The sequence below is a fragment of the Trachypithecus francoisi genome, unplaced genomic scaffold (assembly GCF_009764315.1).
Source record: "Trachypithecus francoisi isolate TF-2019V2 unplaced genomic scaffold, Tfra_2.0 Lachesis_group5, whole genome shotgun sequence".
NCBI classification, from domain to species: domain Eukaryota; kingdom Metazoa; phylum Chordata; class Mammalia; order Primates; family Cercopithecidae; genus Trachypithecus; species Trachypithecus francoisi.
Genome location: NW_022681470.1, coordinates 104,211,982 through 104,222,864, shown reverse-complemented (window position 1 = coordinate 104,222,864; position 10,883 = coordinate 104,211,982).

Genomic DNA, 10,883 nt, shown 5'->3' with positions numbered 1-10,883 from the left:
AAGTTTGAGAGCTGTTTTGGTGTTTCCTCCCCGGGTGGGGAGGTCAATTAGTGCAACAACTCTGGCCTGTCTCCATCTCATCACCTGGGGCTTCCACAGGGAAGGGAGTGACTGAACTTGCTTGCTGAATTTGGGCAGAACAAATCCAGTTTGCTTAGTTGCTTTCCACCTGTCTCCTTGGGAGTGAGTTTCCCTCTAACCCCCATAGGCCACGTGACTCCCCTCTTCCTCTTCATTTCTAAGTCTTAGCTAGGCGGGACCCTCTGACGGTGTTTTTGTCCATAAAAATGCTGATGCTCTAACTCCCATCAGCTGCTCCTGGACTTTCCTTCTCAATGTTTTCTGAACTCGATCAGAAGAGAGGTGCCCTCCCCATCAGTCTCCTCTTAGAAATGTGGAATTGTTGCCAGGAGCGGTGGCTCATGCCTGTAATCCCAGCAATTTGGGAGACCAAGGCGGGTGGATAACCTGAGGTCAGGAGTTTGAGACCAGCCTGGCCAACATGGTGAAACCCCGTCTCTACTAAAAATACAAAAATGAGCCGGGCATGGTGGCAGATGCCTGTCGTCCCAGCTACTCGGGAGGCTGAGGCAGGAGAATCACTTGAACCCGGGAGGCAGAGGTTGCTGTGAGCTGAGATCGTGCCACTGCACTTCAGCCTGAGCAACAGAGTGAGACTCTGTCTCAAAAAAGAAAAAAAAAAAAAAAGAAACATGGAATTGTACAGGACAGACTGTTTTGTAAGCTGCCTCAGAAATATTTTTTGCTTAACAATATACTGTGATGCTTCTCCATGTCATTAAATATTCTGGATTTTGGAGGAGACTCTAGAGGCAGAGAGGGAGATAAAGAGACAGACACAGAGACACAGGAGACAGAGAGAAAAAGGAAGAACGTGAAGGAAGGAGGAGGAGGAGGAGGAAGAACTGGAAAAGAAGAAAGATATAGAGACATAAGAGAGACAGACCGAAGTGAGGGAGTGAGAGAGGGAAGAATCTGGAGTCTGAGGGAAGCTGAATCATAAATAGGAGGGGTGGTGAGTCAAGGATCAGAACAGGATGGGGCTTTGGTCACTGGGTAACTCAGGGATCTTTTGCTGCCCCTTCAACACACTGACAATTACCACACTTGCTGCATTCCCCAAGGACCATCTTGAGGGGCCTCTCAGTTTCCGATAAGCCCAGAGGTGATGTGACTCCCTGGGGAGCAGTGTGCATGGAATGGCAAGTTGGCAGGGAAGTCAGATGCAGGCCAGCACTCCAGTGCCTCTCATGGGACACAGCTTCTTGACCCTCTAGTGTCCTGGTTGTCCTCCGGGGATGACAACTATTTTGGCAGTGACCTCATAGAATGTGATTTTTATCTTTAAGCGTGCATAGATTTTTCAACTTAAACTTCGTCATTTTTGCTTTACAAAAGTATTCTGCCAAGTTACCCTGGCACCACTTCTTCTTGAGACGGCTCCCCTATCCTGGGCCTTGTAGCCCCAGCCTGGGGCAACTCTCTTCTTTGCCCTGTAACACCCAGGCCCTTCTCTGTCACAGTTCTTATCACACCGCATTGAAATGATCTGAGAGCTCATTGCTGGCAGGGAGCAGGTGTTATTCATCTCTGTCTCCCTGGAGTCCAGCTGGCAAATTATCTGATCAGGTGATTCTCAAACTGGGCCCAGCAGAGTCCCTGCACTTCCAAGGAGGTGGTGGTATATAAGGCTCCCCAGCAAGGGGAGGTGGTTTAGGGCACTGTTGGGGGGACCCCAGGTCCCCGGTCCTCTATTTGTAACCAGAGCACCTGTGCTTTTTCTGGTTATGTATTGAATTTCCAAGTGAGGTTTCACTTTAAAAAGAGTTTTCTTTTCTTTAAAACAAAAGTTTCAAGAATCACCAATCTAGTCTGTTTCCATGGGTCATATGTATTTTACACATTCACAGGAATTGCAGAGGAAAATCTAATATCTGAGCACTAACCTGCCTTCTTCTTCCTTCTCTAGTCCCATTGTAGGGTTAACATTACTGCCTTCAACCCTCCCCTCTCAAGGGGAAAAGGATTGGAAGAGGATTGAATAACTGTTGTAGAATGAAAATGCTTGTCCTCTAAAGAGTTACATCCGTGACAAGAGGGGGATGTTTCTAAGGAACGGGGAAACTTTATGGCCAAATTACTTTACCTTTATTCTTTCAAGTCAAAACCAAACTGATGAGTATGTGTAAATGCTTTAGGTGACACCAGGGTGCACACTGTATCGCCTGTCCTGGTACCTTTCAGTTAAGTTGGGAAGGTAAGACTTACTACCTGAACAACTGGGATTGTACGTGTTTCTGAGGCAGGCTACAGCTGCAAAATTTCCCTGTACACTGTGCAAGTAAAAACAGAACTGTGTGGTGGAAAGAACAACTCTGGGTCCCAATGCCTGGATTCTGGTCTCTGGGTCCACTTTACAACTGTGTGTTCTCAGATACGTTGTTAACCCCTAGTCTCAGATTCATTCCCAAACAGTTCTTTATTCTGAGTATCAAATAAGATAGTGTATGTGAACTGAACATCTTTTATAAACTATAAAGAGTAGTTAGAAATGATTATTATTGGTGATAATGAACCTGAACCTGAAGGTGGGGGTGAGACGATGTTATCTTCCCAGCAGCAGAGGGCCCCTTATCCAGGAAAGAAGAGGCCTCAGGGATTTCAGAAATTTACTTTGTCAGGTAGCTTTGGTCTTATTCTCCTCACTGAAAAGAAGTAGGTTCTCTTGTTTATAACTCCAGACCTGTGGAATCTCTGGTCTGATTAACCTATGTAGATTGCACATGCTGATAAGGAACGAAAATCCAAGCAAGCACGGACCAGCTTGGCCTCTTCCCAGTAAGGACCTGCCATGGATTGGTGCTTAGTTGCCCCTGGTGTCTATTATGGACTGGCTGGAGAGTGACCAATAGCTTAAATGGAGGAGTGTGCTGGGGGCTGGCACCAGCCAGACACCTTGGGTGGAACTGTGAGGGCCAAAGCTATTTCCTGATTAGAACACCTTCTTGTCCCCCACCAGTCCCTGACCCTTCCAGCTCAGGGGAGCAGATAAACTGAGGTGCAAGGATGACAGGAAGGTTGCTAAGCAGTTTGCAGTTGAACTGTGGAAGCAGAAGCAGACGTGCAAAGGAAACCATGGCCCGGAGAAGCGAAGTGGCAGCTACAAAATGGCCAAACCAAAACTAGACCCATTCCTTCTGGTTCTACTTCCAGAATCCTTCCCATGGTGTCCTCTGCTTTCACCTCTCCAAAGGGGGACACGTATGTTTGCTCTTCACACCCCACCCTTCCTGCTCATTCATTCCCTTCTCTAAATGCTGAGGAAGCTTTATCAAGGCTTCAGGGTGATCACATCTGTAATGTAAGTTACAAGAAAAAAATGCTCACAGGCCATCAGTGTTGACTTACGTTATTTTTATAATTAAATATATACATATATAAAACTAGATATAAATTCCTAAACCATATAGCTCTGAGACTAAAATAAATGTACAGATTAAATATCATCCAACGATCATAACAATAAAGTTAAAAGTGTCTCTAATCTAACTTAATGAAGGAGGTGGTTTTGCTGGAAGATGACTGCCTCTCATAAAATGACGGCCATGGTTCAAGTTCTTCAGCATCCAGCTTGCCATGTACCATGTATTAGTCGGTTCCATTTTAATAACTGCAAAAGCGAGGTACAGTAATATCACGTGGCCTTCACGTGGAACAAACTCATTATTTCCATATTGCATCTGCCCCTGTGCTTTACTCAGTTGTTCATGCCAATGAAAGTACTGCTACTTATTGCCAAATGTGAAGGACAGGTTTGCAGTGCAGTCCTGAATTGTGAGATGTCATCTGGATGATTCAGATAATGTTTATACTTTAACTTAGCATAGTAATGAGAACAATGAATATAAAGATTCTCCATGAAAAGCTCATGGATCCCTTAGCATATATTCATGGGTGGCTGTTTTGTCCTGGGACTTTGGAGGAGAAAAAGAAAAGCTCTTTGTGAGATGGCAGACGGGGATTTTGCTCCACACTGTTCCCTCATGGTGGCCTCCTCCTCAACCACACAGTCCCTAGTGTCTACCTACCCAGTGCAGTTCTAGAGGCCTGTCAGTCAGTGCCTAAGAGGGGAAGGGGAGAGAGCAACAGGGAATCTTCACATGTTGGCTGGGCTGAGCGTCTTGGGCAACAGGATGAGAATGTGGGTGGGGTAACCTAGGTCTTGTTAAGTCTGAGTTCTTTATCTCACATGCTCCTCCTTCTTTGCCTCCCACAGCCACTTCTGCAGGTACCATGGCTATTGTTGAAAAGTGGCACAGTGTCTGTCCTTGAGGAAGAGTCTCAGACCCTGGGAGGGGGATGTAGTCCCTCTTAGAGTCAGTGGTTGGGACTCCCAAGGCAGAAGCAGCAAGTGGAGTAGGCCCACAGGAAATGGGCTGCCCCGGGCTCCCTCCGAAGCTGGAGACAGGATGCCTGCCCCAGGAGCAGGGTTTGGACTGCAAGACCATCTGGAGAACTCAGGATTCTCCAGCCCCCATCTCTGCCCATGTTAAACTGTTGGCCTGGGCCCTGGTAACGTCACCAGCGTTCACAGTGGTTTCAGGAGGCTTTTTTCAAACACTTAAGGGCTGGAATCACAGGCTCTTCACTACTATGTACCCTCTCAAGATATCAAAATCCTACCCTTTCATAAAGACCCTGCTAAAATGCTGTTTGAAATCACACAGACCAGCAATCAAATCCAAGTTCTACCACTTACTCACTGAGCCACGTTTCTTAATGCTTGTAGATCTCAGTGCTTTTACCTGTAAAGTGAGAGTAATAGTGCCTTCTGCTCAGACTTATGGTGAGAACTAAATAAGATAAGGTCTTTAAGATGCATAACCTGCTGGGCGTGGTGGCGGGCGCCTGTAGTCCCAGCTCCTCTGGAGGCTGAGGCAGGAGAATGGCATGAACCCTGGAGGCGGAGCTTACTTGCAGTGAGCCGAGATTGCGCCACTGCACTCCAGCCTGGGCGACCGAGTGAGACTCTGTCTCAAAAAAAAAAAAAAAAAAAAAAGAAAAAAGAAAAAAGAAAAAAAGATGCACAATCCAATGCCTGGCTCATGAGGCATTTGATGATTATAAGGCCCCGGTGTCCTCCTCAGGGCCATGGCAGGTCACATCCTTGTTGAGTCGAATACTTTTGAACCTCCTGGATGTTTACAGGCTTCCACTCTAGGGCTTTCCAGGGCTAACTGCAACTAGCTATGGCCACACTGCTGGCTCCATGACCTTGCCTACACCAGGCACCGTTTATTGGCCCTAGCACTAGATCCTCGGAAGATGCTGCCACTCTCCCCTGAACAAGAACAGTCCTAGCTTTTATTCTGTGATTTTCATTTTTTCATCCAGAGGACTTTCCCATGCCCCGAACTGCCTGTGTAAGCTGCGTATTTGGCCCCTCTCTGGTGTGTGTTATGCTCCAGTCTGGAGTTGTGGTGAAGCCAGGAGCTATTCTGAGATCTTTCCGTTATTTCAGGCTCTAGCTTAGACGTGGGGAGTGAATCCAGCACTCTCTGCCCATGTCTCAGCCACAACTTCCAAGACTGGTCCTTTTTATGTTCCTGACACCCTCAGATCCAAAATAGCCCTGACCTGGAGGTGGTGCCTGGGACCAGCTCAGATGTAGCAGGGATGTGCACGTGCCATCCAGCCTTCAGCTAGGCTAGAGAGAGTTCTGGAAGAGTTAGGTCTTGGGGAGGGGGGTGAGGAGAACTGAGCTCCAGAGAAGCAGCCCGGTTACACCCTCACCCCACAAACTGGCAGATATTTGGGGGCTGGGGGCCACTCCTTGTGGAACAGCAGCTGCTTCCAGTCCTGGCCAGATAAAGGAGGAGTGCATTTTCTGCCTGCCAACTTCTCAGGTTGTATACCTCTTCCTGGGCTAGCTAGCATTCATTCATTTATTCCATAGATATTACTGAGTGCCGACTATATGCCAGTCACTGTTTAGGCTCTGGAGTATAACTGTGGCCAAAACAGACAAAAATCCCTGCTCTTGTGGAGCTTACAAGTAACAAAAATCATAATAAATAAATTGCATTGGCCGATCTAGCTTGCAAAGCACTTTTCCATGACATTTCTTGGTAGAACATCCAATTGAATACACTGTGCTAAAACAATGCGTGTGGTTCTCCACTTGCCTGTCCTCAGTTCATCCTTCCAGCAATCCCCTGAGTTAGACACCACTCCATTTTACTGACAGGGGAACAAAGACTCCAGAAGAGGCAGTAAATTCTGTGAGGTCCACACAGCCAGGAAGTGAATCTTAACCCAAGTATGTCTGACTTGAGAGCCCAAGCAAGATCTCAACCACTGTGCACAGAGAAGCTGGTGGCACCCACTTGCAAATATAGAGGCTCAGTGAGATGCAGAGTTTGGAGAAGGCAAGTTGTTCTGTTGTTCTAAGGAATGATGAAACTTCACAGGTAGAAGGAAGTTAACTTGGAGGTTGCCAAAGACAGGCCTCCTTCTACCTCAGCCCGGGTGGATGAAGAACTGGACATTGCTGAAGCACTTTTGGGCTCTAGGGCACTTCCTGCATGTGGGGCAGTCCGTACCATGGCTGGACACTGTGATGACTTGATGGTCCTTCCTGTTTGGGGAGGAACTGTCTGCTCCAACCTGTCCACCTGGCAGGCTCCTTGGGGACTCCCTTCCTTCAAACAACCCTAAGCAACTTGGCTCTGATTTGCTTCTTTCTCACCCCAGTAAACAGCATACCTCAAAGCGGGTGCGGCTGCCTCCTCTGCATTCTCACAGCTTGCAGCCGCAAATCTGACACAGTGCTTATCTCCCTGTGTGGGAACATCCCTGCCTCATGCCCGTCTGTGCCACTGCACAACACTGTGCTGGCACATGCGAGGTGCTCAGCCCATGGTTTTATTGAGTGGCTGATGAAGGAATGGATAATATCTAGCCATTTTCAGTTGCCTGGAGAGACTGGGCCAGTTATTATTTGGCTGCAGCTACCTCACAAAAGAGAAACGGTCCTCTTTCATCTTTCCTACAGTCTGGGCCATGATATTAATGTGGCCTGTGGCTTTCAACAAATATTTGTGGCTTCAGAGTCTCCTTGTTTGAAGGCATTTCTGGAGGCTTTGGCTGGCACTATAATTCCTGAACTGACAGCTGATGTGAGATGACTGGGGGCTGAAGGAAGCTGGGATGTCGTGGTGTCTTAATCATAAACTGCCCAACCACCAAAGAAATGGATCGTTTCTCGGAGGTCTAGAAGGACACGCAATGAGATCCCTTAATGCCATGGAAGATGCCAGGACAATACACATGTCCATGGCTCTGTGTGGGGTCCTTCTTCTCTGAAGCTGCTGCTGTCCCAGAAGATCAACCTGTGGCAGTCCACAGCCTGCCTGCCATTTGGATGGCCCTGCAATCAACTCTCCAGGAAGGTTCTCCCATGTTTTTCTAACTGCTTCTGTTGTTAAAAAATCTAGAGGGTCCCACAAGATTACTGTTCAAATGACTCTCCTGGGACCCTCCCTTAGCATGGACCTTCTTGCCACACAGGGAAAATAACCCAGCAAAAAATACCTTTGGATTCCTCGACACCGGAGGTTGGTTGGGTAATCTTTCTTTAAATCGCTATTCCTTCCCAACCAAATAAAATCCAATTTTTTTTTTTTTTTTTTTTTGAGACGGAGTCTCGCTCTGTTGCCCAAGCTGGAGTGCAGTGGCATGATCTCGGTTCACTGCAAGCTCCGCCCCCCAGGTTCACGCCATTCTCCTGCCTCAGTCTCCTGTGTACCTGGGACTACAGGTGCCTGCCACCATGCCTGGCTAATTTTTTTTTTTTTTGTAGTTTTAGTAGAGACGGGGTTTCACCATGTTAGCCAGGATGGTCTTGATCTCCTGACCTCGTGATCCGCCGGTCTCAGCCTCCCAAAGTGTTGGGATTACAGGCGTGAGCCACTGTGCCCGGCCATAAAATCCTACTTTTATCTACAATGCCTGCTTTAGGTTAATCCCCATCTAACTTGTGGCCTGAGGGCTAAATAAGGCAAACAGATTTTTATTTTTATTTTTTTGGTTCAGAACAGGATTTTAAAAACACAATGTTTTAAGGCAGGGTATGTATTTTCCAATTGTCACAGTTGCTACCAGCCTCTGCCACATTGTACAGAGAGTATGAGAAGCACTGCAGTGATTGCTGGTGTGGTGTGAGGCCAGACTTCATGGGTCTGAGTTCAGGAAGCTCCCTCTTACTAGCTGTGCACCTTGACCTCTCTGTACTCCAGCTTCATCTATAAAATGGGCATCATCATTGTCATTATCATCATCATCGTCATGGTACCTGTCTCACGGGTTTGTTGGGAGGATTAATATGTCCAGGTATTTAGGGTATACAGTGAATATTTATTTGGACACCTGCTATAAGCCAGGCCATATTAGGGACAGCGGATACATGAGGGAACAAAACAGACAAATCTCTACCCTTATGGCACCTATAGCCTTGTGGAGGCATGGGAGAGACACATTATTTAGTAAGCACTGTGATAAATGCTACGGAAAAAGATGAAGCAGGAAAGCAAGGGGACAGTGCTTGGGTGCAGTTAAAATAGGGTGGTCAGGGAGACCTTACTGAAAAGATGACCCTCCAGAAAAGACTGGAGGGAGATGAAGAGTGAGCCACCTGGAGAACCCAGGGAGGAAGAGTGTTGAGCCAGATGGAACAGCAGCCATAGAAATTTTGAGACAGCCCATCATGTTTGAGAAAATGTCAACTATTTTTATTGTGACCTGCCAGATCCCTAAGGGCATTTGAGTTTATGACAGTGCTATCAACTTTTGTTGAAAGTGGCTGTGGAAACTGATCCTGTGACTCTGGTCTTGATTGCCTAAAGGCTGAGGGCGTAGAAAGAGGGAGCACGAGCGGTGCAAGAGAGACAGTTGAGAGTCGAGCATCTCCTCTTCTTGAAGGCAGAGACCTTGGCCCCCAGCCTGCGCTCGGCTGATACCATCTATAACTGCGTGCATGTGTGTCTGCGTGAAAGCAGTCTTGTCCTGGCCTGCGGGGGCTGGAAGAGAGTAAAGAATAGTGATGGAGAGGGATGGGGTTGAAATAAATCAAAGCCATCAGGAGGCTTTGCTTTAGGGCCCCATGTTTCTAGTGGTGCTGATGATTCTAGGCCAGCAGTTGGTAGCTTTAAAGGGAGTTTTGTTTCCAGGTCACTAGAAACAGTCAGTCAGTTTAACTGCAAGGCCAGCTCCTAATTTGATGCACATCTAAGCAGATTGGAGACATTTTTGCCAGAGTTGCTATTTTAGCAGGCAACAATTTGTGTGCCCACCAGGAAACCAGGTTTGGTATGAAAATAGAGACTTCCCCTGGCATCTAACATTCAGGAATCAGCAGTAGCTGGCTTTCTAATCGTGCTGCTTCTTGTGTGGAAAACAAGGCTGAAAATGGGTGGGGAGAGAATGGTGGCTGCCAAGGACATGTGCTATTTACAGACATGAGGAAGAATAACATTCTGGTTGAGCTCTCAAGTAAAATGAGGATAACAACACCTGCCTCACGTGGTTATGGTCAGGATTACATGGGATGGCCTACATAGAAGTGCCAGGCACATCACAGGTGTAGGGAAATATCAGTTCTTTTCTTTATCTGCTCTGGACCCCACAAGACAGCTTGCTGGAGACTGATCTCCTCCCTCCCACTAAATCAGGAGAGAGAAGAGGGTTTCCTCCTTGTGAGAGGTAAGCCCTGGGGGGTAAAGTATGGAGAGAAAAAATCCAGCAGGAGGCAACAGCAGGGTATGTGGGGTCCTTAGATAGGCAGGGCCAGGTAGCTGGATCCCATCCTGAGAATGAAACTGTCGTGGGAGCTGCAGGTGGACACAGCCGCCCCAGCCCTCCTAGGGGTGCTCTCTGCCCACTGCTTGTTGACCCCGCCAAGTGTGGGCAGCACAGTGAAACCAGACACAGCACAGTCTCAAGTATGCAACTGCCAGGTACGACAATCACAAGTCACAGCTGGCAGGTGGATTGGTGTGACGGCTGCTCATGTTTTCTGATCTCTCAATGTTGTTCTTGTTTTCAAAAAGTAACCCAGCACACTTAAGGTTCACACAACCTGTGTAACTTTGCAAATACCAAGACCTCACCTCAATAAGCAAAACAAGGAATTTATTCCTCTAAGAATCCTAAGACATGTAGAACAACCAAGTCTCGAGGATGTGGCTAGAACAAGAGACTCAAATGCCACCTATTGTTTTGTTCTGTTTATCTCTGCCTGTCCCTTCGTCACTGCAATCCAGCTTTCTGGAAACATGACTGGCCATAGCTTCCCCTGTGAGAGGGAGCCTGACCTTGATTTCCTCAAGGCCCAGTTAAAAATTCCTGGGGAAGAAGTTCATTGGTTCAGCATGAGTCAGAGACCATCCCTGGGTCAGTTAGCTGAGGCCAGTGGGGTGGGGACATGCAAGAATCAGGACACTCTTGCCTTACTATGGGGCTGAGAGCAGACCAGGTAGACAGTTCTATGGATGTCCACAGCTTATATCTAACCTGGACATCAGATGTTTTACAAGTGTTAGTAGCCACCTGGGGGCTGATGTCACTGTCACTTCTTCAGCAGGGGACAACCCACATCTTTAGATGGTTAGAAAAAGGTCCTGGGCTAGGAGGCTTGCCCGGTGAGAAGGGAGGTGTGTGATTCCCAGTGCACAGGCAGCCTCCCCTTCAGGTGTCTTTTTACTCCTGTCCCTCCCCGTGTCCCACTCACACACCCCACTCTGTTGTGCCAGGTGTCTCTGTGGGTCGTCCTTGCAGAGTGAGCAGTGGAGCATGGGTGTGTGCTC